General features: G+C 48.4%; 1 pseudogene; it reads right to left on the bottom strand.

Annotated features, from left to right (window-relative positions):
• Positions 1-13981: 13981 nt before the first annotated feature.
• LOC118631245 lies at positions 13982-14486 on the bottom strand (annotated as a pseudogene).
• Between the last annotated feature and the right edge of the window lie 9558 nt (positions 14487-24044).

Here is a 24044-nt window from a genome sequence, read left to right as displayed (position 1 = left end):
GTGGTGGACTGGAGATGGTGTGGAAGGTAGGACCCCTGAGTTGGCCGTTGGTGGCAGGTCGGAGTGGGAGACAGGAGTCGAAGACGGGTGCCCGTGTTTCTGGGGTGGCCACTCAGGAGCCGCCCCCTGCAGGTGTCTGAGGGAAGAGCGGGGAAGCGTCTGGAGCCTGGAGGAAGGTCAGAGCCAGACACATGAATCTGGGGCATGCACGTAGTCTTTGAGGCCACGAGAGAGGGTGATACTTGCTAGGAGACGAGGGGATGTTGAGTGAGAAAGAAAAGGCAGGGACAGCCCTGGCCGGTTTGATAAGTGGTTAGATCATCGGCCTGCAGACCAATGAGTCCCGGGTTTGATTCCGGTCAAGGGCACATACCTCTGTTGTGGTTTGTCCCTGGTCAAGGTCGTGCAGGAGGCAACCAGTCTATGTGTCCCTCTCACGTCGATGTTTCTCTGTCTCTCCCTCTCACCCTATCTGGAGCTAGGGGAAAGAATATCCTCGGGTGAGGATTAAAAAAAAGGAAGAAAGAAAGAAAAGGCACAGAACAGTGAGGTCCACTTACATTTAAAGGATAAGGAGAGCCCTGGACGGTTTTGCTCAGTGGTTAGAGCATCGGCCCAGGGACCAGAGAGTCCTGGGTTTGGTTCCCGCTAAGGGCACGCACCTCAGTTGCAGTTTGTTCCCGGCCCTGGTTGGGGTCGTGCGGGTGGCAGCCAGTCGATGTGTCTCTTCACACCGTTGTCTCCCCCCCCCCCCCCCGATGATAAATGCAAAAATGTCCTCAGGTGAAGATAAAATTTTTTTTAAAGGATAGGAGAGGGTGGGGGAGGGAGAGAGAAGTAGAGACGAACTGTCATTATTCAGAAATATGTGTAGGAGGTAAACTCACCAAGAGACCAACAGTGGTGAGGAAGAAACTGCTCTGCTCTCAAAGTTACTTTGGCTGGTCTAACAATTAAAGCTACATGAGACTGATTAGCAAGAGAAAATGACCAAATGCAATTACGTATGTGTGTATGGGCACCCACATACATGAAAGGCTTAGAGACAGCAAGGGGAAGCAGGGATGTATGACATTCTGAGCTGACATGAGGCCGGGCAGGTGGGACTTCGCCGGGAGGACAGTCCCTGCAGATGGTAAGCGCAGATGTTCAGTAACCAGATGTTTGCCCTGCCCTGTAGACAGGTCATAGAAAGTTATTTCTGGGCAAGTCCCCTAATTTAAATTAGTTAAGAGAGGACGAGACATTTCTCCTGAGGCTGTAGGGTCTCAGTTGCCTTCAGCTCAAAATGACCCACCTGCTGAGGTGGCCCGTCCAGGGTCTGGGAGAAAATCCAGGTGGGCTGTTGAGGGGCTGACAATGTTCTGTTTCTTGATCTGGACAGTGACTAAGTGTACTATTCACTTGAAATTGTCTGTTAAAGTGCAGATACTGTATGGATATTTTATTTCATCATAAAAGGTACACCTGTGTTCACAGGAGCACCAGAAACCCAGGCGGCCTATTTAAAAATACGGTTCCATCCATAGATTCCATTTCTCTAATCAAAGTGCCTAGTAAATTTGACCAGAAGTAACTTATATGTAATTTAAAATAGAACTAATTCTTACATAAATGTTACCGAGCAAACCATTTTTTAAACTACAGCTAGAGCTTCTCAGATCATCGAAGATGATAAATATCAAGTCGTCAGAAGAGAAATTGCTTTATAGTTTCTCTCTCCTCTTTAGAAGGGCGTCAGAAATCCCTCGAGCTATATAACATGTCTCCTCTGTTCTGGGAACAGAAAGAGGAAACAGCACGAAGAATCTCCTTCATCTGATTTAATATCCAGCTACCTGGGAGTCTGAAGGGGGTTGCTTTCTCAAGCGCCTCCTGAACAAATTAATTAAGTTATCAAAATAAAGGAGATTTTCATATAAAAGGAGTCTGATTGGGACCGTGAGGAGGACTGATCAGTCCCGAGGCTTCCTGAGGTCCCGAGCCCCGGGCTCGGGCTCACTGATGAAGGCCATGGCTCCTTTGCTTTCTCTCTGGTTTCCTCCTTCGCCTCGGTACGCCCCTATCTTACCCGGATGACAACAACTGAAACTAGCAGGCAGACTCCATCTCCCCTGGCACAGTCTTGGAGGAAAACCTTTTTGTCTTCAGAGAATTTTTTTCCCTTTGTTTTAACATTTATTCCACTTTGCCAGACAATGATTTTGGTCTCAGACAGACAAATCTTATTTATCCACTCTGCAGAATGAAGCAGAAGCCTGGATAATGCAAAATGATATAAATCCAGAAATCTTGTGTATCTGACTTTCAAATGTGGGCTTGTACTTACATTTGATTATGCTTATGCTTGGTAGTCCGTTCGGTTCGGAGGAAGCGAAGGGTCACGGGATGAGCATCTGATGGAAAATGTTTGCTGCCCTCCTGGGTCCTGAGGCCCCTCCTCAGCCAACATCTAACCCCAGGGGACAGGGAGCATGACTCCAGACAGAAGGACAGACAAAGACCCCCTCGAGCCCATCGACTTCTCGCCCTCTTCTCTAAAACAAGGGCAGTCAATGCTTCCCAGGCATCCTGGGGGCTCTGTGCACCCCAAATACTGCTGGTCGTCTTAGAGCAAGTAAAATACTTGCTGATAGTATCTGGGAAGGGGGCTTCCCACAGAAGATGGCTTTTCCCTGTTCCAAATAACTGATTCTCTTTCCAGTCTTTCCTCCTGGCCAACCCTGAGTTTCAGTTGTTGGCAGGGGGTCCCACCTACGCTCAAGGCAAAGTGGGGATCGCGGGAGAACACCCTGTTCACCACAATTAGCATATTGATAAGCAATCTGTCCACGACGGGCAAATCAGGTAAAACAAACACAGGAGTAGACGGTGGGAGCAGCCTGCCCTGAGCGGCGCCTGGCTCTTCCCTCCCGGAGGAGCCATGCGATGCCCCGGCCCGGTGATGCCTCGGCCCTGCCCCGGCGATGCCCCTGCCCGGCGATGCCCCGGCGATGCCCGGCGATGCCCGGCGATGCCCCGGCCCTGCCCGGCGGCCGCGTCTCCTGGCCGGCACTCAGCACAGCCCTTCCAGCATCTCCTCCCTCGCGTTTTCGGTTCAGGAAACCGCAAAGCCAGTGCTCTCCTGTGTCCGCGGCGGTAAGTGCAGGGTCCTACCCCTGGGAGAGAACCGGAGGGTCCTGGCAGCACAGGCACATGGTCAGCCATGGAGCAGAGAGGGGCAAACTTTACACATGAAATTACACGTTGAAGGGTGAAAAAGCAATGAAGGAAGGAAAAGGAAGGGGAGGAAGGGGAGGAAGGGGGAGGAGGAAGGGGAGGGAGAGGGAGAGGGGGCACGGGGGAGGGCCTTGTCTGTAACCGACCCCTCCTTGTCCTCAGCTTCCGGCTGAGCCACTGACTGGGGGAGGGGAGGAGGCCCACAGCACCTGCCCAAGTTGAGTGTCCTTCCCGCAGCTTCTCCACTTGGGCATCTCCCTTACCCCTTCTCCCCACTGGGGTCTGGGTGCAGGGAGAAGCCCAACTTTTCTCCCCACGGCTGGAGAGAGCCCTGGGCCCACCTGTTTCCCTGAGTCTCTCCCTGTCTTGGTGGTGAGACAGCACCAGGTGTTAGACCGGTGAGGTCAGCGACCTTGCTGCTGGAGTTCTGGCCAGGAAAGAATTCAGAGCCAAGACTCAGGCTGCAAGAGAAAGTTTATTTAGAAAGTCACAGAGGTAGAAGTGAGTGGTAGGAGAAACGGGCTCGGGAAACAAGTTACAGAGGAAAAGGAGAGCCCAGGAGCTTAGGCGAGAGGAGGTAAAGGTGACAGACATGCCAGGGGGATGGGGCCGGAGGGCTTGGCACACTGGGTCCCCCACCCTAAGGGCTTTCAGGGGTGGGGATTTTAGGGGCGGTCCCAGGGGAAGATCTCAATAGAATAATCAGCAGCTTTCCAGCTGGTCCCTTTAGGGTCTCCTCCGATGGGTGGGTGCCAGGGCAGGGGACATCAGTCATTGCAGCAGGTCCTGAGGTCAGCTATGGGGTCACTTGCCTGGTTTTGCTGCTTTTCTGGGCCTGGAGCTGAAACCCAGCTGAGCATAGATGTATTTGATGTGGGTCAGAACCTCCTTGTCCTGGGGCTTAATAATCAAGGGCTATTCTCCACATCTTGTTTGTTCCCCCTCTGGGGGTCTAACCCACATGACTAGCACTACGCCAGGGGAGAAAAGGTCAGGGGAGGGTTCGAACCTCATGACCACTGGAATAAAAGATCAGGGGTCTAAACCACATGACTAGCAATATGCTAGGGGTGGAAAGGCTACCCCAGGGGTGAGGTTTTGTTTTCTCAGTTTTGCCCATTGCTAGGCACCGAGGGCTCTTCACCCAGGTGACCTTCTGTAGCTGTCCCATGTCCTCGCTCTGCTGGGTCAGTCTATGCACCCTGGTGACCCTCTGTAGCTGTCCCATGTCCTCGCTCTGCTGTGTCAGTCTATGCACCCTGGTGACCTTGTGTAGCTGTCACATGGTTCTCGCTCTGCTGGGTCAGTCTATGCACCCTGGTGACCTTGTGTAGCTGTCCCATGTCCTCGCTCTGCTGGGTCAGTCTATGCACCCTGGTGACCTTGTGTAGCTGTCCCATGTCCTCGCTCTGCTGGGTCAGTCTCTCTGTCCACCACCACTGCAGTGGCCCAGGCTGCCGGTCACTGAGGCAGGCCTCTCTGTTCTGCGCTCTGGACACCGGCCCGGCAGCCGCCGCCCAGGGGCACAGCTGGACTCGGCCTTCTCCCAGAGGTCCTCGCACTCACAGACCTTCTCGCCTTGACCCTGGGGTCCTTTCTGTCTCCCCTCAACACTCTTCTTCCTGCACCTGCCCTGAATGGGAGCCCGGAGCCAGCCCTTTCCAGGAAGAGTTCTTTTGTTCAGAGAAGTGTGCCCAAGGGGTGGGAAGACACCCTCCCTGTCCTGTGGATTCCTCCAGAGTAGTCTAGAAGTCTCCAGTTAGGTTGGGGGTGGGGAGAGGCGGGGGATAGACTCACTCCAGGCTTAATGAGAACCCCCCAATCTGAGCTCCCGCTCTGTGCTCGCCCCACCCAGAAGGGCTCCCCTTGGTCCCGCGTTGGTCCCATGTCACCGCCTGTTTGCTGCTGCCCTGTGTTCTCAGCAGACCTCCAGGGCCCGCAGCTGGGCTCTGGCGTGCAGCGGAGTAACTGTGAAAGACAGAAGGAAATAAAGACCACTCTTCGTTCTCACCCTGGCCAGGTCTATACGAGTGCATTCCTGCCCTGGATTTACGAAACAGCTCGTATTTGTTTCATCTGCAGACCTTACCAGATATTCCTTCTTCCAGGTATTTTCCAGCCTCCCTCTCAAGCTCTGAATGCCATGCATTCAATGGAAGCAAAAACACATCAGATTAATATCACAGAAATATTATACCTGCAGAATTCTTCGGAGAGATCCTCAGGCTGCAGCTCAGGAAGTGAATGAAACGTGGGCATGGCTGGAGCCCGTGAGGTTACTCAGGATGCGGTGGCAAAGGATGACGATGCATTTAACTACAGCACTTGTAGATACATTAAAGAAGTATCAAGATAGGAATATTAGGATCAAGACAGTAAGGCTTCAGCCATGTTGTCTGATACAGGAGGAGGCGGCTTTTGGAACGGAACAGCGAAGGGCAAGGGCAGTCCCCTGCCTGCTGGGTCCCCCAGCCACACCTCAGGTCCCGTCAGCGCGCCCCTTTCCCTAGAGCTCCCCCTCCTTTCTCCACCATTTGCCAGAACAAAATTCTGGCGTTTTGGGTAAACTCATGGTGAGCCACTGCTTTTTCCTGGGGTCCTGGCTAAGGTGTTAATATCTGTGTTTTTCAAGTTAATATATTCTTCCCAACCTAATTTTATTTTCTGGCCCTTGAGATGACATACTAAGGACAGAGTCTCAGATATTCTCTCCCAGCTTCTAGCAACGCACCTGGCCAGGTCTTGAAGCACTTTGGAAATGCACACTCACCTCTGCAGGCAGACCCAGGCGGTCAGAACAGACGAATCGAGTGGCTTGACGGTGAGGTTTGCTCTGCCCCCTCCGGAGCCCAGGGCCCCCTGCGGGCACACGGCTTCCCTCTTCGACTGCTGCCTGCCAGGGAGGGGGGCAAAGACGGCAACGTCGCCACCCGCGGTCCTGCCGCTTCAGAGTTGCCCTGTCTTCATGCAGCGCCCAGCATCCCCGAGTTCCGACAGCGTGGGTCCCACGGTCCTCCTGGCGCCTGGATTTCCGCGGGGATGGAGAGCACGGGGCTGCCCCTCCTGCCCACTGACACCCCCCCCCTTCCAGGACCTGCCACACACAGGCGTGGGCTACAGGAGGCGGAAAGCTGCAGTACAAGTAAATAACACAATAATTAACAAACAACAGGACAAGAATAAACTGTTTCCCTGCTCACAACTGTGAACCTCCTTTTGCCCACCCCGGGATAGCAGAGGGAAGGCCAAGAAAGCTGAGGAAGTCCAGGATGCAACAGACAGAATGAGCTGAAAATATGGTTAAATGTCCAGCCACGGTAGTTGGGGCCCTGGCACTTGGGAGAGGGACATGGAAGTGGACGCCCGTGCATGATTCGTGAGCACATTTAAGCCTCTGAGCGCGAAGAATAACAACACTCCCTTCTGCCAACCATGAAATGGAAGAAAATACAAAGGCCTTTCTTCAACAAAATAACCTATGGACCCCTGAGGACGCACCCCATTTCTCTTGGTCCCAATGACTACAATTAGGGCTTGGCTGAGTGTCCCGAGCTCAAAGCTTGGACCGAAAGGTGGCAGGCATTTTTCGGAGCACTGCAAGCCAGATAAATAACTTGCGATGCCCGGGGTGCAATATTGTGGTCAAAACATACAATCGATGACTCAAGGTCTGGGAGCACGAGCTGGAGGGTTTCTATGGGAAGCTTCAGTATTTGAAAGTGAGACAGGATAGTAAGCCAGGACAAGTGGAATATGAAACTGAGACATAGCGAAACAGCCAAGCAGTTTACAACCACCTAGTAAATCACAAAACCTTATCTTCCCTGGCCAAGGACACTCAAAGTCAATGGTTTACACTTCTCCCCAGGCAGAGGTAAATAGTTTAAATCAGCCTACTCAGGGAGATAGATATCAGAAAGCCAATTAGTGCCACGTGTGCCTAGGACGGATGAAGTCAGGGGAATATATCTCACTTTGACGCATCAGCATAAAACTGATGAACATCCTATTGAGAGCCTCTCCTAAGAACTCCCCTAAAATGCCTGACTTTATAAAACAGGTAAGAAGCCTCAAGACAAAGCCCAGCGTGGGCTCCGGAGCACCCGCGCCTTTTTCCCCTTTCCGAGCGCATCATGACTTGCTCTCCTGACCTGTAAGAATCCCCATGAGACTTGTTGGTAAGGCAGCACCTGGCAGTGCCAGCTCATCCCGGGCTCGCGCTCTGAACCTGTCTCCAGGGCCCCTTCCTCTGGCTTTTCAGTGAGTGGAGATCAGCTCCACCCTGGCTCACTTCTTCCTACAATGTTTCTAGAGAAGCCAAAGCAGAGCACCGCCGAGGGTCTCTCCTGTTGCTTCTTCCACCCTAAGCCCTTCCGTTGTCTCACTGTCCCCAGCTTTAATAAGTGTACCCCAAAATCACCTGGATTCACGTTGTAGTATCTTTCCTGCACAAAGTCAAGAACCCACACACTGCCGGCTGGCCTGAGGCAGACCCACTCTGGGCCCAGTGCCTTGTCTATGGAGAAATTCAGGAAGCCACAAATGTCCCCAGGGCAAGATCAATGTTTAGAAAAGATCCAAGAAGACCCTAAGCTTTTACCTTTGGCTGATTCATAGTCTTAATGCAAATATAGCTAATTGTTAAAGGAGTACACCAGCACAGAACAAATCTACAAAACTGGGAGAGGTACTGCAATTGTTTAATTTTGTTTTTTCTTTTGGCATTCAAGAAAACTCCTGTCAAATACAGCTGAACACAAGCTACAGAATAGACACTTCAGTGAATACACACAACAAGAACTATACCATTTGAAAACTAGTTGAGGAAAGACACAAAGCAATCGGGCTACTACAGCCTTTAATTTAAACACACACACACACACACACACACACACACACACACACCAACAATAACTCTGAGAAATGGGAAGAATCTTGTTTGCTAAATTACCAGATTATAATATTTAAATGTCTAATTTTCAAACCAAAATCACAAGATATACAAGAAACAAAAAATATTGTTCACTCAAAGAAACAAAATAAATTGACAAAAACCATCCCTATATAAATATAGACATTGAACTTATTAGAGAAAGATTTTAAAACAACTGTCTTAAATATGTTTAAAGAACTAAAGGAAAACTAATGGTCAGAGAACTAAAGAAAATCAGAAAAATTATGTATGAACAAATGAGACTATTAATTAAGATATATAAAGAAACCAAACAGAAATATTAGAGCTGATAGTACAATAAATAAAATGAAGCTTTCACCAGAGGGATTGAATATCAGAGTTGAACAGACAGAAGGAAAAAAAGCACTTAACTTTAAGATAGGACAATTGAAATTACCAAATATGAAGGACAGAAAGGAAAAATAATTTTAAAAAGTGAATAGAGTTCAAGGAATTTGTAGGACACGATCAAACAGATAGACATACACATTATAGGCCTAAGAAGTAAAAAAGAGAAAGAAATGGGTAGAAAAAATATTGGAAGAAATAATGCCTGAAAACTTCCTAAATTTGATGAAATATATAAATCTACAAATCCAAGAATCTTAACAAATTCTAAGGAAAATAAATTAAAAAGATACACACCAAGACACATCAAACTGTTGAAAGCCGAAGAGAGAGGGAATCTTGAAAGCATCAGGATAGAAGCTATTCATCATGTACAAATAAAGGATTCTTAATAAGATTAATAGTTAATTTTTATCAGACAGCATTAAAGCCAAAAGATAGTGAAATACATGTTTAAAGTGCTAAAAGAAAAACAGCTCTCAACCAAGAATTCCATGTCTCACAAAACTCCAAATATAAAAGAAAAATTAAGGTATTCTCTGATAAACAAAAGCTGAAAGATTTTTGTTACCACTAGATCTCCCAATATCATCCTCAGTGGGAAAAAACAAAAAGTGTTTCCCTTAAGATCAGGAACAAGACAGGGATGTCTCCTTAGCCACAATGATCAGACAAGAAGAAAAAATAAAAGGTATCCAAATTGAAAAGGAGAAAGTAAAACTGTCATTATTCACAGATGACATAATAGTGAACATAAAAAAACTAAAAGACTTCACCAAAATCTGCTAGATTTAATAAATAATAAATAAAAAATCAACATTCAGAAAGCAATGGCATTTTTATACAGCAATAAAAGAAACTAAAAAAAAAAAAAAAAAAAAATCCCATTTACGATTGCAACAAACAAAATAAGACACCTGGGAATAAATTTAACCAAGAGGTAAAAGACCTGTACTCAGAAAACTACAGGACATTGAAAAAGGAAATAGAGAAAGATGCAAACAAGTGGAAGCATATACCATGTTCATGGATTGGGAGAATTAACATCATTAAATGTCCACACTACCCAAAGCAGTCTACAGATTCAACACAATCCCTATTTCAGTACCAAGGGCATATTTCACAGATCTAGAACAAATATTCCAAAAATTTATATGGAACCAAAAAGGACCCTGAATAGCCTCAGTAATCTTGAGAAAGAACAACAAAGTTGGAGGGATCAGGTAAAAATCTCAGAATGGCCCAGGTATTCCATACAGAAAAGAGGTCATAGAATTAAGGAAATGGATATGTTAGAATAGATAGATTATGTGCAATCTGTGCACCCTCCTTTTTAGCACACCCTCTGGGAGGGTCCAAAGGACACTTCCTTCATCAGGGCATTAAAGAAAGGGTCACCAGCACTACTGGAAAACTCTGTGATGGTGTCCTCTTGGAGGCTAAAGGTAAGGGTAGCATCTATTGCAATGGCATAGGTTCCCTGATCTTATTTGGAATAAGTGAGACCTGGGCTGTAAGAGGCAGATATCACTGCAGTCACACTAAGGGATGGTCCTGAAAACCATTGGTGAAGAGAATTCTTCCTAGTGAACTTGAAAATTATAAGACACTGAAGAAAAAAATTGAAGAGGCTATAAATAAATGAAAGCATATACTGTGTTCATGGATAGGAAGAATTAACATCATTAAAGTGTCCATACTACCCAACACAACCTACAGATTCAACACTATTTCCATCAAGATGACAATGGCATATTTCATGGAACTAGGACAAACATTCCAAAAATTTATGTGGAACCACAAAAGACCTTGAATTGCAACAGTAATCTTGAGAAAAATGAATAAAGTTGGAGGAATCACATTACCCAATATCAAACTATACTGCAAGGCCATGGTAATCAAACAGCATGGTACTGGCATAAAAACAGACATATAGATCAATGGAACAGAATAGAAAGCCCAGAAATTAAACCCACGCCTTTATAGCCAATTAATATTTGACAAAGTAGGTGAAAACAGACAATGGGATAAATATAGTCTTTTCAATAAATGGTGTTGAGAAAATTGAACAGATACTTGCAAATAAATGAAACTAGACAACCTTCTTACACTGTACACAAGAATAAACTTAAAATCAATGAAAGATTTAAATGCTAGACTCAAAACTATAAAAATCCTAGAAGAAAAAACATAGGCAGTAAAATCTCGAACATTTCTCTTAGTAATATTTTTTCTGATCTATCTCCTCAGGCAAGGAAAATCAAAGGAAAATAAACAAATGAGACTACATCAAACTAAAAAGTTTTGCCAAGCAAAGGAAACCATCAATATGAAAACACACCCTGGCCGGTTTGACTCAGCGGTTAGAGCGTCAGCCTGCGGTCCACAGAGACCCGGGTTCGGTTCCCGCTAAGGGCACGTACCTTGGCTGCAGTTTGTCCCCGGCCCTGGTTGGGTCGTGTGGGTGGCGGCCACTCCATGTGTCCCTTTCACATCGATGTTTCTCTCTCTTCCTCTCTCTCCTTCCCGCTCTATCTGAGTAAAAAATGGAAAAATGTCCTCGGGTGAGGATAAAAAAAAAAATAAAAAAAAAAATATGAAAACACAAACCACTGAATGGGATAAGGGGTTACTGTCCAAAATATATGAAGAACTTATAAAATTCAACACCAAAACAAACAATCCAATTAAAAATGGGCAAAGGACCTGAATACACAATTCTTCAGAGGACATACAGACATATGAAAAGGTGCTCAACGTCATTAATCATCAGAGAGATGCAAATTAAAACCACAATAAGATATCACCTCACACCTGTCAGCATGGCTATCATCAGTAAATCAAAGAACATAAGTGTTGGGGAGGGTTGAAGAAAGGGAAACCCTCATGCACTGTTGGTGGGAATGCGGACTGGTACAGCCCTGTGGAAAGCAGTATGGAGTTCCCTCAAAAAATTAAAAAAGCAACTGCCTTATGACCCAGCAATTCCACTTCTGGGAATTTATTCTAAGAAACCCAAAACCATACCCATGGATGGACCTGGAGAACATTATGCTGAGTGAAATAAGCCAGTCAGAGAAAGACAAGTACCACATGATTTCACTCTTATGTGAACTTAACGAACAAACTGAAGTAACAAGCAAAATAAAGTCAAACTCACAGACCGAGAGCAGGCAGACAGCTCCAGTGGGGGTGGTGTTAGGGGGGTGGAGGGATGGAGCAGGAAAGAAGAAACAGAGAAAGAACTCATGGACACAGGCAACAGTGTGGTTATTTGCGGTGGGCGGAGGGAGAGGGGTGGAGGTGGAAGAGGGTATAGGGGGGTAAATGGTGATGGAAAAAAAAAAATAAAAAATTGTATTGATGATGAATCCGTAGTACTGTGGAATAAACAGAGAGTGATTCTTGCTGCACAGTGGGGGTGAGGGAAGACTGGGGCCGCCGGGGAATTTCTGGGGGCGACAGTCGCTGAGTACTTGCTTTGCAACTGTTCTCGTCCACAGAAAACTGCAGTAAAATCAAGGCCACAAGGACTCCAGCCTTGAGGAGCGAAGGTTTGTGTCACCATCATAAACAAAGAGTCACCTCATCCAGCTGAAGCAGTGGAAGGGACGAAAAGGGACAGCGTGGGCGGAGGGCGGACTCGGCTTAATAATGCCAATTTATGCCTCATCACCGCTACAGAACAGAATGAGCAGCAGAAATGTTTACATAAATGGTTTTCTCTCCCCATCTGTCTACACCTACATTACAATACATGAAGAGCACGGTCAGGGCTGACATTTTAAGTGGGCGTGTGGCTGGACTGCCGTCTGGTGAGATTTGCATTGTTCCCTCTGTGGAGACCATGCATTTTCTCCCTGAACAAGAGCTAAGGGGCTGGGCCGTATGGGACATTTCCTGCAGGCCCGTTCTCACCCACTCTCCGACCTCCTCCACCTGCTCTGTGGGCGACCTGCTTTATCTCCCCATGATGGTCCCCTTCCTCCAATTAGAGATCCAGTTCCTACTGCTGCTGTAACAAATGGCCACAACTTAGTGGATTATAACAATATAAATTTATTAGCTTACAGTTCTGGCAATTAAACATCTAAAAATGAGCCCCGGCTGGGAAGCTCAGTTGGTTGGAGCATCACCCCAACACGCCAAAGTTGTGAGTTTGACTCCCAGTCAGGACACGTACAAGAAGCAACCAATAAATGCATGAATAAGTGGAGCAGTAAATCTCTCAATCTCTCTCTCTCTTTACCTATCTCTCTCTCAAATCAATCAATAAACAAAGAAATTTTAAGTCTAAAAATGGATTCTACACGCTAAAATCAAGGTGTTGGCAGGCCGCTTCCTTTTGGAGGACTCGGGGAAAGCCACCTCTGTGCCATTTCCAGCTTCGCAGGCGGCCGAGAGTCCTCGGCTCGTGGCCCCAAACCACTCTTACCTCGTTGTCCTCAGACCTTCTCCTCTGACGCTGACCCTCCTGCCTCCCTCCCTCTTGTAAGAACCCTGGTGATTACATGGGGCCAACCCAGATAATTCAGCATAATCTCCCCATCTCAAGACCCTTAATATAATTACATCTGCTAAACCCCTTTTCCAATGTAATATGACCTACTAACAAATTCCAGGGATTTGGACATGGACACCTTTGGTTGCTATTAATCTGTCACACCCACTATCTGGACTTTTGTGGTAATTACCTTTTAAGATAAAGCTATTTTAAAAAATTAAATTGATTGTCCTGTTCATCACTATCTCGTGGCTTTCTAGTTGGCCACGGCATGACCACGGCCAGCCTGCACGGAGGGGCTTTGTGTCGGGCTGCAGCTCCGGGGTCAGAGGCCAGAATGCCATGGTTCAGGACAGCCATCACGCACATGAACGAGAAGTGGCTTCTGACCACTTTGTGAGCGTGAGCTTTTCTCTAGTACCATGACCCTGAGAGATGTATTCTTACCCCCCACCCCTTTGTTTTCCCAGCTGTATCGGTCTTTTTTTATTCTTTTGGTAATCTCTTCCAGTTAACTACTTGTTTGAGGTGATGAAATGTCTAAGGAATCCACTCCAAGTGTTGTCTGTGGTGAGCATGGTCTTTCCCTTTAATTCAACTCAGAATTAAGACTTCTGATCCTTGTTTTTTATATTCCAGTCTCAGCAGTAGTTTTCACTGTAGAAGCTATCTGAAGACAATCTATGTTTTATCGTAGTGGTCTACAACCAGGTCTAGCTTCCCCAGGGACACTACACAGGAGGGATGAAATATATATTAAACTAAAAGGCATTCTCTCAAAGGAGTTTAAATGCATTTTATTTTTCTTAAAAAGGATGCCTCACTCCAAACAAATCAAGGTCAGAATAAATGAAGAGCTCAAGATAGCATCAGTCCCATTTGTCCTAGTCCTGGGTGTGGATGAAAAGCAGCAGCCAGTTGTGATGACAGGTGATAGATCCCAATTGCCAAACGTGCTAACATTTTCCCATTTCTAAAGCATCCTTAAAGAAAATCCTATATGGGGGCACACCATCCTCACGGTGGTCCAGCAGAGCAGCCCTGCCACCTGGATCCATGTTCTCACCCATGAAGAGCCGGCAGTCTCTGAGATTAGCAAGGATGTGCCTGGTCTGTCCTGCAGCCCGTCATGCAGGCGTCACTGTTTCTGGCCTCGGTTCTTCACCTTACCCTCTGATTGATTTCATGTGGTCCTTGGTGTGCTTCTTGTAGGCTTCTTTTGTGAAGCTGGTTTCCTGCAGATGACGGTTCACGGCAGTCTCCACACCAGCGATGACTGTGCTTTCGGTACCTTCGTCGTGGGGCTGGGTAGAGGCATGTCCACCAGTAAACAGCCCGCCATGTCCCCTCTACCCAACTGACCCTCTGACCCTCCGCCCCAGGCACAGCAGTCTGCGGCTTCCGGACCTTGCGGATGTCGGAGACCAGCTCATGGCTGATGAGGCCCCGGTAGGATGTCATGACGGCGGCTGGAAGGAGACGACAGCGGCGCTGCCTCAACAGGAGCCCGGAGCTCGGGGCGAGCGCAGTGCAGCCGGAGCAGAGTGTGTGTGTGGCGGGGGGCTCTTATCCCCCATTTTATAGATTAAGGAATTGAGGCTCAAAAAGCTGAAGCAACGGTCTCCCAGTTGCTCAGCGAATGAGTGACAGAGCTGCAATTCTGCACGTCTGTGTGGACCGGAGCCCACCTCTCTCCTCCGTCACTCGCCCGCTAGCGGGGAAGGTCATGTCCCTCATCTGTACATACAATGGAAGCACGATGGGACACCCTGTGCACGCACAATGACGTGTTTTTGGTACAGCAGCCCAAGAGTGGACACAAATGTTGTGTACTATGAGCCAAATGGAGACGCCTTTGAAGAATCAGTAGCTCTAATTTGTATGTTCCTGAGATTTCCACTTGCTCATTTTATTGATTATCATCAGGTTCTGCAAAATTAAAAAAACAAAAACTGCAAGACAGTGGAAACTGTCCGGCCAGCACCTTGGCGGGTGCGTGGCTCGTTTTCGGTGAGAGGCACCGTGTGCTGGGTTAAAGGCTCCGGCAGCGAAACGCATGCTCGGCTCATTATTGATGATGGCATGCAGTGACTGCTGTGACCAATTGTCATTGTGAGGCACTTTCTGGAGTCTGCTTTTAAATGTCCTGTGGTTATAAGGTGAAAACAGCGTTCAAGGCAGACAGGCATTACGGCCGGGTGACCGTTTACATCTTTGTACGTTAGGACACCCAGAATGCGACGCCAGCCAGATCTCTATTCCCTGATGCTCATAGGGCATCATTATCAATAACTGCATTAGGCTATAGATCATCTGAGAACTAAGTGCTTAGCACAGATAAAACATGAGCAGGCAACAGAGTTTGTGTCCCTGTTCTAAGATCAATTTAAAAATCCTGGTCTCACATCTGGTACGCGCCAGTACAGTGCTAGGGCCTGTGGGGACAGTAGGGGTGTACAGAGAGCAGGCAGGGACACCTGCGCGTGAGGTCCCGCACCATTGCGCAAGACAAGGCTCCGCCCAATAGGGTGGGAAGGCGTGGCTTCCAGAAAGTGGAGAGTGAGAGGAACAAAGGAAAAAGCAGCAAAAAAGTTTAGGATGGAGGAAACCATATAAAAACTAGTATTTAAGGCACAGATTTGACCCATTTAGCAGGTTATGAAATCAATTTAGTGGATTTTGAAAAAGTAAATAGAACAGAAAATATCAGAGTGCATCACACATAGTAAGTGCAAATACTGTTTCATTAAAGCTTTTTTTCTTTTTATCTTAGACAGAGGAGGGAGGGAGGGAGGGAGAGAGGGAGAGAAACATCCTTCAGATTCCTCCCGCACAAGACCTGACCACTGGACGAAACCCACAACCTGAGTGTGTGCCCTGACCAGGAATCGAACCTGCCACTCTTCCGTGTACCGGACAGGGCTCCAACCAGTGGAGCTACACCTGCCAGGGCTGAACAGATTTTTACGTGGGTTTTATAGAGGTAGATGCTGTGTGTACTAAGTCACAGAGAAAATGTGTCTCTTACTGTGGGTCACAGTCCAAAAAAGTTTGTAAAACTGATTTAAAGGAAGCTGTTGTGAACTGATTATAAAACCGCCAACTCTCTTAATTGAATCCATTACATCCATCTAGTTTTCTTGAAATAAAAGCACCTGGTAACGTGACCAGGTGCAGGAGCCCTTTCTGCTGCACGGTGTCCCCAGTGCAAGACAACACCATGCACTTATGTCATGCTCATCAAGCTCTGAGCTCACTCTTTACAACCCGCCTAGCGCAGGCACCATTATTATTCTTACTTTGTAGATGAGGACCCGGGCACAGAGACGATGACTGTCCCAGGGCCTCACAGCTGGAGGGGCAGAGCACGGCCTGGAATCCCGCGAGTCCAACCTTCCTGTGCACTGATAGCCCCCGGTCCCTCCTGAGACCGCGAGGCAAACTGTCTGACTGCATCCGCCTGTTTTCGCTTACCGTCATCTATTGCTATACAACAGTGACTCAGACGTACTGGCATTAAACCACCATTTCACTACGCTCACAGATTTGGGGGGTCAGGAATTTGGACAAGGCACCAAGGAGATGACCAGTTTCTTCTCCACAATATCTGAAGTCACATCTGGAAAGACAAAAGCTGGAAGTAACTGAAGCCTGGACACTGGGATCGTCTGGAGGTGTCTTCATTCACACATCTGGTGCCTGGGCAGAGGTGCCTCAAGGGCTGGCACTGCTGACCTGAGCCCCTCTCCGTGACCTCTCCATGTGGCCTCTCCCAGCCGACAGGCCGGGTACTGAGGGGCCTATCCCGAGAAGGAGCACTGGGGGTAAGCGCTCCAAAGGAGCCGGATGGGAGCTGCAGACCTTCTATGATCTAGCCCCAGAAGACATTTGTCATTCTCTACTGCCCGAAGCCATGCCAAGCCCATCCAGATTCAGGGGGAAGGGACACAGCCCCCACCTCTTGATGTTTTCAAGCCATTCCAAGTGACATTCTCAATTTTCTTGGTTTCCAACTAGCGTGTGGAAGCGTCCTTGTCAGGACAACTGGATTTCCTTTGATGCGGAGGAGTGAATAGCTCAAGCTGATTTGATGCATAGGGCATTTTGTGGTTAATAATCTTCTGTTCATTATAATGATCTGTAGTCTCTATAACAGTAAATGGGCTGGAACCACATATATTTACTGCCTTAATTTAGTTGTGAGCATTAGGCTTATTTTAAAGTATTTTCTCTCCATTTGGACTGAATGTCTTTTATCTCAGCTTATCTTCACTGTCGATAATCTAACGTTCTTCAGCTGGAAGCCCCGGTATTATACGTCTCCCCTTCTATGAACCTTCTGTAAGTCCATCTCTATAGCCGTGTGCCCGCTCATCAGCCCAGCTGTCCTCTCGCGTGGGTATGGTCTTCCGTTCAGCTAGCCCACTCTCTCCTTCAGGACTGAAGTTCTTTGTCATGTTAATAGTTTATAGAGTTTCTTCTCAAAGCAGCACAGAGAACAAATGGATGCTAATGAAGTTCTTTGTCTTATTTCCTCTTAATCCTAGGGCTTTTTGGATTTATTCCCAGAGGACCCACACGGTTGGAGGATCCCTAGAACATTCTGCATTGTGTAGGAAGACGTGCAGTTCTGCAGTTCTCCTGAGAACTGGGCACTGTATTGCATCTGCCCGGCTCATCCTGCAAAAGCTTCGGTCTAGATTGTGTTCACCTGCAGGACCTCAAACTGACACAAGCAGAGTACAGCAGGCGGTTGAAAACTCGAAGAATGCACACTGAGAGAGGGGAGGAAAGGGTTGTGAGTGAGAGAGGCTGAAGCGGGAGAGAGGTGAGAGAGAAAGGGGAAGGTATAGAGGGAAGAGAAAGGTTGATTCTCTTCAGAAGATGTCTCAGAAATGCAAAGTCCCACCGTGGGAAGGAACTGCTTTCCATTTCAGGGATGAAAATATGGAGCACCCAGGAGGTGAAGAATCAGTGTCATAATCAGGGCGACTGGGACACCCAAGCCCAGGGGTATGTCCCTTCCTCCTCAGGTCCTGCCTGCCCCTGGGAAGGGCCGACAGGGTGCAGGTTTGAGATAGTTGCTGGGCTGGCTACATAGAGAACAGGGGAACCCTGGGCTGCCCAAACCCCTGTGGGAGGACAGGCAATGACCTGTGTGGACACATCAGGAAGTTCTCTGCATCATTGTTGGGTCGGGCGCCGCACAGAATGTTATGAGGATACTGTCCGGGCAAATTAGGGTCCCAGCTCTCAATACATTCAGTCTGGCTCTGGGCCACCACAAATGCCCAGCAACCCCCAGCTCTAATCTTGAATGCAGGGCAGGCCCAAGAGCTAAGACTGCAATGACTTGCCTGTGTCTGAGGCCTTGGGGGTGACTTCACAGAGGCCTTAAGGCTTGAACTGAGTTCACTGTGTTCCATGAACTGAGACCTGTTCGGCCTGGCTGGGTGGGCAGAGAATGAACACTCTTCCTTCAACATCTCAAGAGCATGCCAGTTAGGAACTCCACGGGATAGGAACTCCTCTGCGGCTTCCGGTAGGCCCTGCACCCGTGCCAGCCCTCTGTCAAAGGGAAGAGCCACTGTGTCACGTGCGGGCTCTGCTTTGCTGCACCAGACAGCAGGCCTGGCTTTCTGTCTGCTTCAAGTGAGGTGGTGGGTCCTTCTGGGGTACATCACTGTGCTTCTTCCACGTGCCAGCAGCGTGCCAGGCACAGGGCATGCGTAATGCCTCCGGGTAGCCCAAACAGGCAGGTTGGAATGACAACCCCGTTTTATCCTGATGAGGAAACAGGCACGGAGATGCCAAGTAGAGAGTCCGAGGTCACAAGGCTAGCAAGAGGTGTAGGGTTCAAAGCCAGGCAGTCTGAGTCCAGACCCTATGGCAAGACTGCTCTGTGGTGCTCCCTCGGATGATGCTCCCTGAGCCTCCTGCCAATGGGCACCCTGGGGAGTTTGGATAAGCAGAGTATCTGGATACCCTGAGCACCGGGTTCTTCCTGGAACGATGTTCTGAGGTGAGCTGAGAATCCACTTCCAGTCCACACCTGCGCAGATCTTAAATACAGAGCTTCCTCTGAGGAAGGGAAGGCCCACCCTCTAGCTGGACTCTCCTGCTGTACTCAGGTCCCAGGACTCCCAGTAGATAAGAGGGGAGTCAACTCTCCTGGTGGGGGCAGGCCCAGCAGAATCCTTAGAATCTCACTCTTTGGGCTCCAAAGAACACTTTAGCCCAGCTCTGTAGTTCGTATCCTGCATTTGGGTCCAGATGGCCTGTGAGAATTGGATCGAAACCCCTGGGATTTAACTCAAAAGTCTGCATGTGCACTTTTCTGGAAGGATAGGCTTCCATCAAGATTTTCAAGAGGCCTGGCCCTTGGTGGCTCAGTGCTCCGTAGTCCATGCTCTGCCGGCGACGGCAGGCCAGCAGCAATTCGGCACACACTGTTTACACCAGGACAGACAGAAGTAGGGCCCTCAGGCGCTGAGAGCATTGGTAAAGCATTGAACACAAATAACAACTGCTCAAGAAACAGCCATCAGCTGTTCATACATCATACTCAGCTGACATTAAGGAAATACTCTTGATTTTTGTAAAGTAGGGTAATGATACTGCAATTGCATTTGTTAAAAGCCCTTAGTTAGCCTCTGTGATAGGAAGGAAGGGGAAAAGAAAGAAGCAGAGTGCAGACACTAAGGAAGACAGTCCGGAGTTTCCTTTTGAAATTAAGTATAGAACTACCACATGATCCAGCAATGCCTCTTCATGTTTTACGTAGGAAACATGAGAACACTTATTTGTAAAGATTTACGTATCCCTATGTTTACTGCAGTATTATTACAATAGCCCGGGCATGAAAACAACTCGTGTCCATCAACGAATGAATGGATAAAGAGGTGATTATAAATATACAGTGGAATACCATGCAGCTATAAAAAGATGAAATATTGCCACGTGGATGGATCCTGAGGGTATTATGCTAAATGGAACAAGTCGGATGAAAACAGACAAAAACCATATGATTTCACTCATATGTAGAATATAAAACAAAAAAGTAACAAATGAACTAATGAAACAAACATTCATAGGCACAGACAACAGAATGATGGTTACCAGGGGGGAGGAGGCGCGGAAGGAGGGCAGAGTGGGTGAAGCGGATCAAATATAGGTGGCGGCCGACAATTCAGCATACAGATGACGAATTATGATGTTGTACACCTGAAATTCATGTGTCATTAACCAATGTTTTCTTGATAAATACACTTTTTAAAAAGGAAGGAGGGAGGGAAGAGGAAAGTTTGAAGCTGAAGCTGAGCACTTGTGGTTTTATTACAGTATTTTCTCTACTTCTGATTTTTTAAAGTCACATAATAAAAAAGTTTTAAAAATGAAAATCAATCAAAGCAACTCTCCATAACGAGGTGCAAATGACTGAGCCAAGCAGAAGCGTTACTTCTCCCAGAAAGGGAAGCCAAAGGGACCGCTCCTCGGGACGCTCCTCGGCGCGGGCCTGGGGCGGAGGCGTGGCCGGTCCGCACCCGCCAGCCGGACCCACCCGCCCGGAGGGGCGGCCAGCGGGACGTGGCCCCTCCTCGGGGCTCGGGATCGGGCGTCTCCGCCCGGCCGGGCCGCAAGCTGCTCCCCGGGGACGCCGGCCGTCCGGAGGAGGGGTGTCTGGGCGCGGAGGAGGCAGCGGCCCCGCAGAGCCGCGCAGGTGAGGCGGCCCGGCGTTTCCGCTCGGGGACGCGGGGTGGATGCGGAGGACCGCGACCAGGACCCGGGATGACGTCTCCCTCCCTCCCCGGTGCCCCTTCCTCTCTCCCGCCCCCGGGGCGGTGCCCTGGTCGCGCCGGAGGGTGGCGGGCCGCCAGAGGTGACTTGAACCCGGGCCCCGGCGGTCGGGGGGCTGGCGCCGCCGCGGCCCCTCCCCCGCGCCCGCCCCCCGCGCCTCCCACCCCGCCCCCACCCTCCTCCGGTCCCGGCAGCCCGGCTCCGGGAGCAGCCGGCGGCGCAGCGGCCGCGCAGCCTTTGTCTCGGGGCGGCCGGGCGCGGGCCCAGCGCAGGCGTAAGTGACGGGCGGCGGGCGGCGGGCCGCGGGAGCGGGGGGCGGGCGGAGCGGCTGCCGGCGGGGATGGGGGCCCGGTCCTCCCGCCGCGCGGCCCGGGGCTCGGGGCTCGGCGGTGCCGCCGGGGCGCGGGCGCGCAGGGCTCGGGCAGGGTGCCGCTCTCGGGGCGCCGCCGCCTTGCGCCCGGGGCGAGCGGCCGGGGCGCGCTGCTGTCGCCGCTGCTCCGGGCAGACGCGCGCGGGGGCCGAAGAGCAGAGCCACAGGCAGTGACGGAGACGCGGGAGCGCAGCCGGCCGGCGTCACCGCCAGCACCGCCGTCACCGCCGTCACCACCGTCTCCATCACCATCCTGACCGCCGGCCCAGCCGCCCCTCCCTCCCGTGCCGCCCCACCTGCTCAGATTATTCCCTTTTCACCGGCACCACTTTGAGAAAGCGACGAGCCTCTCCCGTCAGGAATGGCACGTCGGCTGTGGGGACGCCGTCATCCTGCGGCTGCCGGTGCCTCAGTTTCCCGGCAGACAGGGGGCCTCAGCGGGGCTCCGTTCCTCGCCGCCGGTGGTGGCTGCAGTGCCTTGGTGTCGCTAGTCCTCCTGCCGGGAGGCTTTTACATTTTAAAATGATGATGATGATGATACAGTAATGTCCACTGAATTAGATAATGGGGAGTTTTGCCATTTTCTCTCCTTTGATTTTGAGTGTCACAATACTAGTAGCAAATAGTAAGGCACATGAAACTTGGACTAAAATCATACTAAGAATAGAGGCAAAGCAGGTGCTTTTGAAGAAAAATAGCTGCAGGGCTGGAGACAATGACAGTGCCATTTTAGTGGTTAGCGGCTTGAGTCTCATTATTTTGGGTGCGTAGAGTGTCCCCTGGGTGCTTCTCACCCGACCTGAAGAATGTTTTCATTGCTGTTTCAGGACACACACATGACAGAGCCTGACTGTTGAGCCCAGGGGAGAGAGCACAGGGACCTTAGGCAAAGTAACAGGAAACACTCCCAAAGCGTTTGTGCCTGCTGGTTAGAAAATGAACCTCGAACTTCTGTGCTTTGTGTTCTAATCTAAGAAAGACAGCTACACAATCCTACATTTATTGACATGCTTGGAAAATGTTCTTTCCCCAAAGTCAGGATAGCAGGACACCTTTTGAACAGAGTCCCGGGATGGTGCGGTTCATTGACCCTTGATCCTGTTCCTACATGCAGAAAGAAAGTGGTCACATTTAACAATGATGCAGACCCAGCTGGGCAGCAGCTGTCATTTCTGTAATTTGGACCCTACCTCATTAACTCAAACCTCTCTAAGTTGTGAAATAGGGTTTTTAAATAGTATATGTCATTCGTGCAGAATGGCTTTGAAATAATTTCCCCCTAACTATCTTAGGGCCTCACATTGAAGTAAGGTTGAATGGATCTAAAACAATCACATGTTCAGAACAAAGACTTAAAGAATTACTTCACAATGTTTGTAATTCTGGATCTTTGGGACATACTTAGTATCTTTGTTTGTTTTTGTTAATCCTCACCCCAGGATGTTTTTTTCCAATGATTTTTTTCAGAGAGAGTGGAGGAGTAGGAGAAAGAAAAATCAATCAGTTGCTTCCCACATGCCCCCCACTGGGATCAGAGATTGAACCCGAAACCCAGGTACATGCCCTTGACTGGTCATCAAACCCATGACCCTTCGATGCACAGGTTGTCACTCTAACCAGTGACCCACACCAGCCACTGTGGGAAGTAATTAACATTTGCAGGAACTTTGATGCCTTGGTTGTTGCTGAATTCTATTGTTATATATCACATGAATTGTTTTAGCCCACATGAATATTTTTATGCCCATATGAGTTATAATTTTAAAACAATTTATTTCTTTTTATTATTGAGGAAAGATTTATATACATAAAATTCATAGTTCTTCAGTGTACAATTTGATGAATTTTTTACCTATGTATGCCCTACATAACCAACACCCAGATCGGGGTGCAGAATATTTCCATTGTCCCAGACTGCTCCCTCATGCCCCTTCCAGACATAACCACTACTTGGACTGCTGTCAAAAGAGAAACTTAATTTCTTTTAAAATAGTTTTAAATAATTTCTTTTAAAATAGTTTTAAAATAATTTCTTTTAAGTCCCCCCACCCCTTAAACCTGGTTGGCTATTCCTTTAGCAAATAGGATAGTCCAAGCCCTGAGCCTAGCACTCTGTAGATTTGAGCCACCCCCTGAAGAGGCAACTTAGGCAGGTAATTAAACAAGTGGGTGTTACCGAATGTACAGGCAGAGTGGTAGAGGGATCCAGGCAAACTATGTCCCAATTTGGGGGGGTGTTTGTTTGGTTTTGGGGGGAGGGAAAGGCTTCTTGGAGGATGTGAATTTGTGACTCAGGAACTGAAAATTGAATGGAAGGTAGTCAGCTAAAAACATGCAGTAGGAAGAAAGAAGGGTATTTCAGCTGGAAGGAACGTGAGTCATGGCTCATGTTGATGAAAGAAACGTCCAAACCTGTAGAGAATTTTTATGAGTTTATTTGAGCCAAACTGACAATTGCCAAGAAGCAAAATCTCAAAGGATTGAGAAAATGCTCCAGAGAATGGCAGTTTTGCACCTTATTTTATACATTCAAATCAAAGTAAGAGGCAGAAGGGGTTACATGACATTCACTGGTGACAGATTAGGGAGGCAGGAGAAAGCAAACAGGGAGACCTCTGGGACTGGATAAAACAGACACATACTTCTTTACATTGGTGGGTAAAGGATAGTGAACAGTTAACAATTAACATGATAATATTAACAATGAGGGGCTTTGTGGTCTCTGCTCTGGTGCAGTGAGGGGTCTGGAAAAACAAATTACCCCGACATTCCAAAGGAATGTTATCATAGATGCAAAAAGGTAATAGACAGGCTCAGTTAAAGTAAAGATTGACCTTTGTCAGGACATGACT

Source organism: Molossus molossus, unplaced genomic scaffold (genome assembly GCF_014108415.1).
Source record: "Molossus molossus isolate mMolMol1 unplaced genomic scaffold, mMolMol1.p scaffold_m16_p_15, whole genome shotgun sequence".
NCBI lineage: Eukaryota > Metazoa > Chordata > Mammalia > Chiroptera > Molossidae > Molossus > Molossus molossus.
The sequence above is the reverse complement of the archived record's forward strand: the minus strand, read 5'-3'. Positions and strand labels throughout refer to the sequence as shown.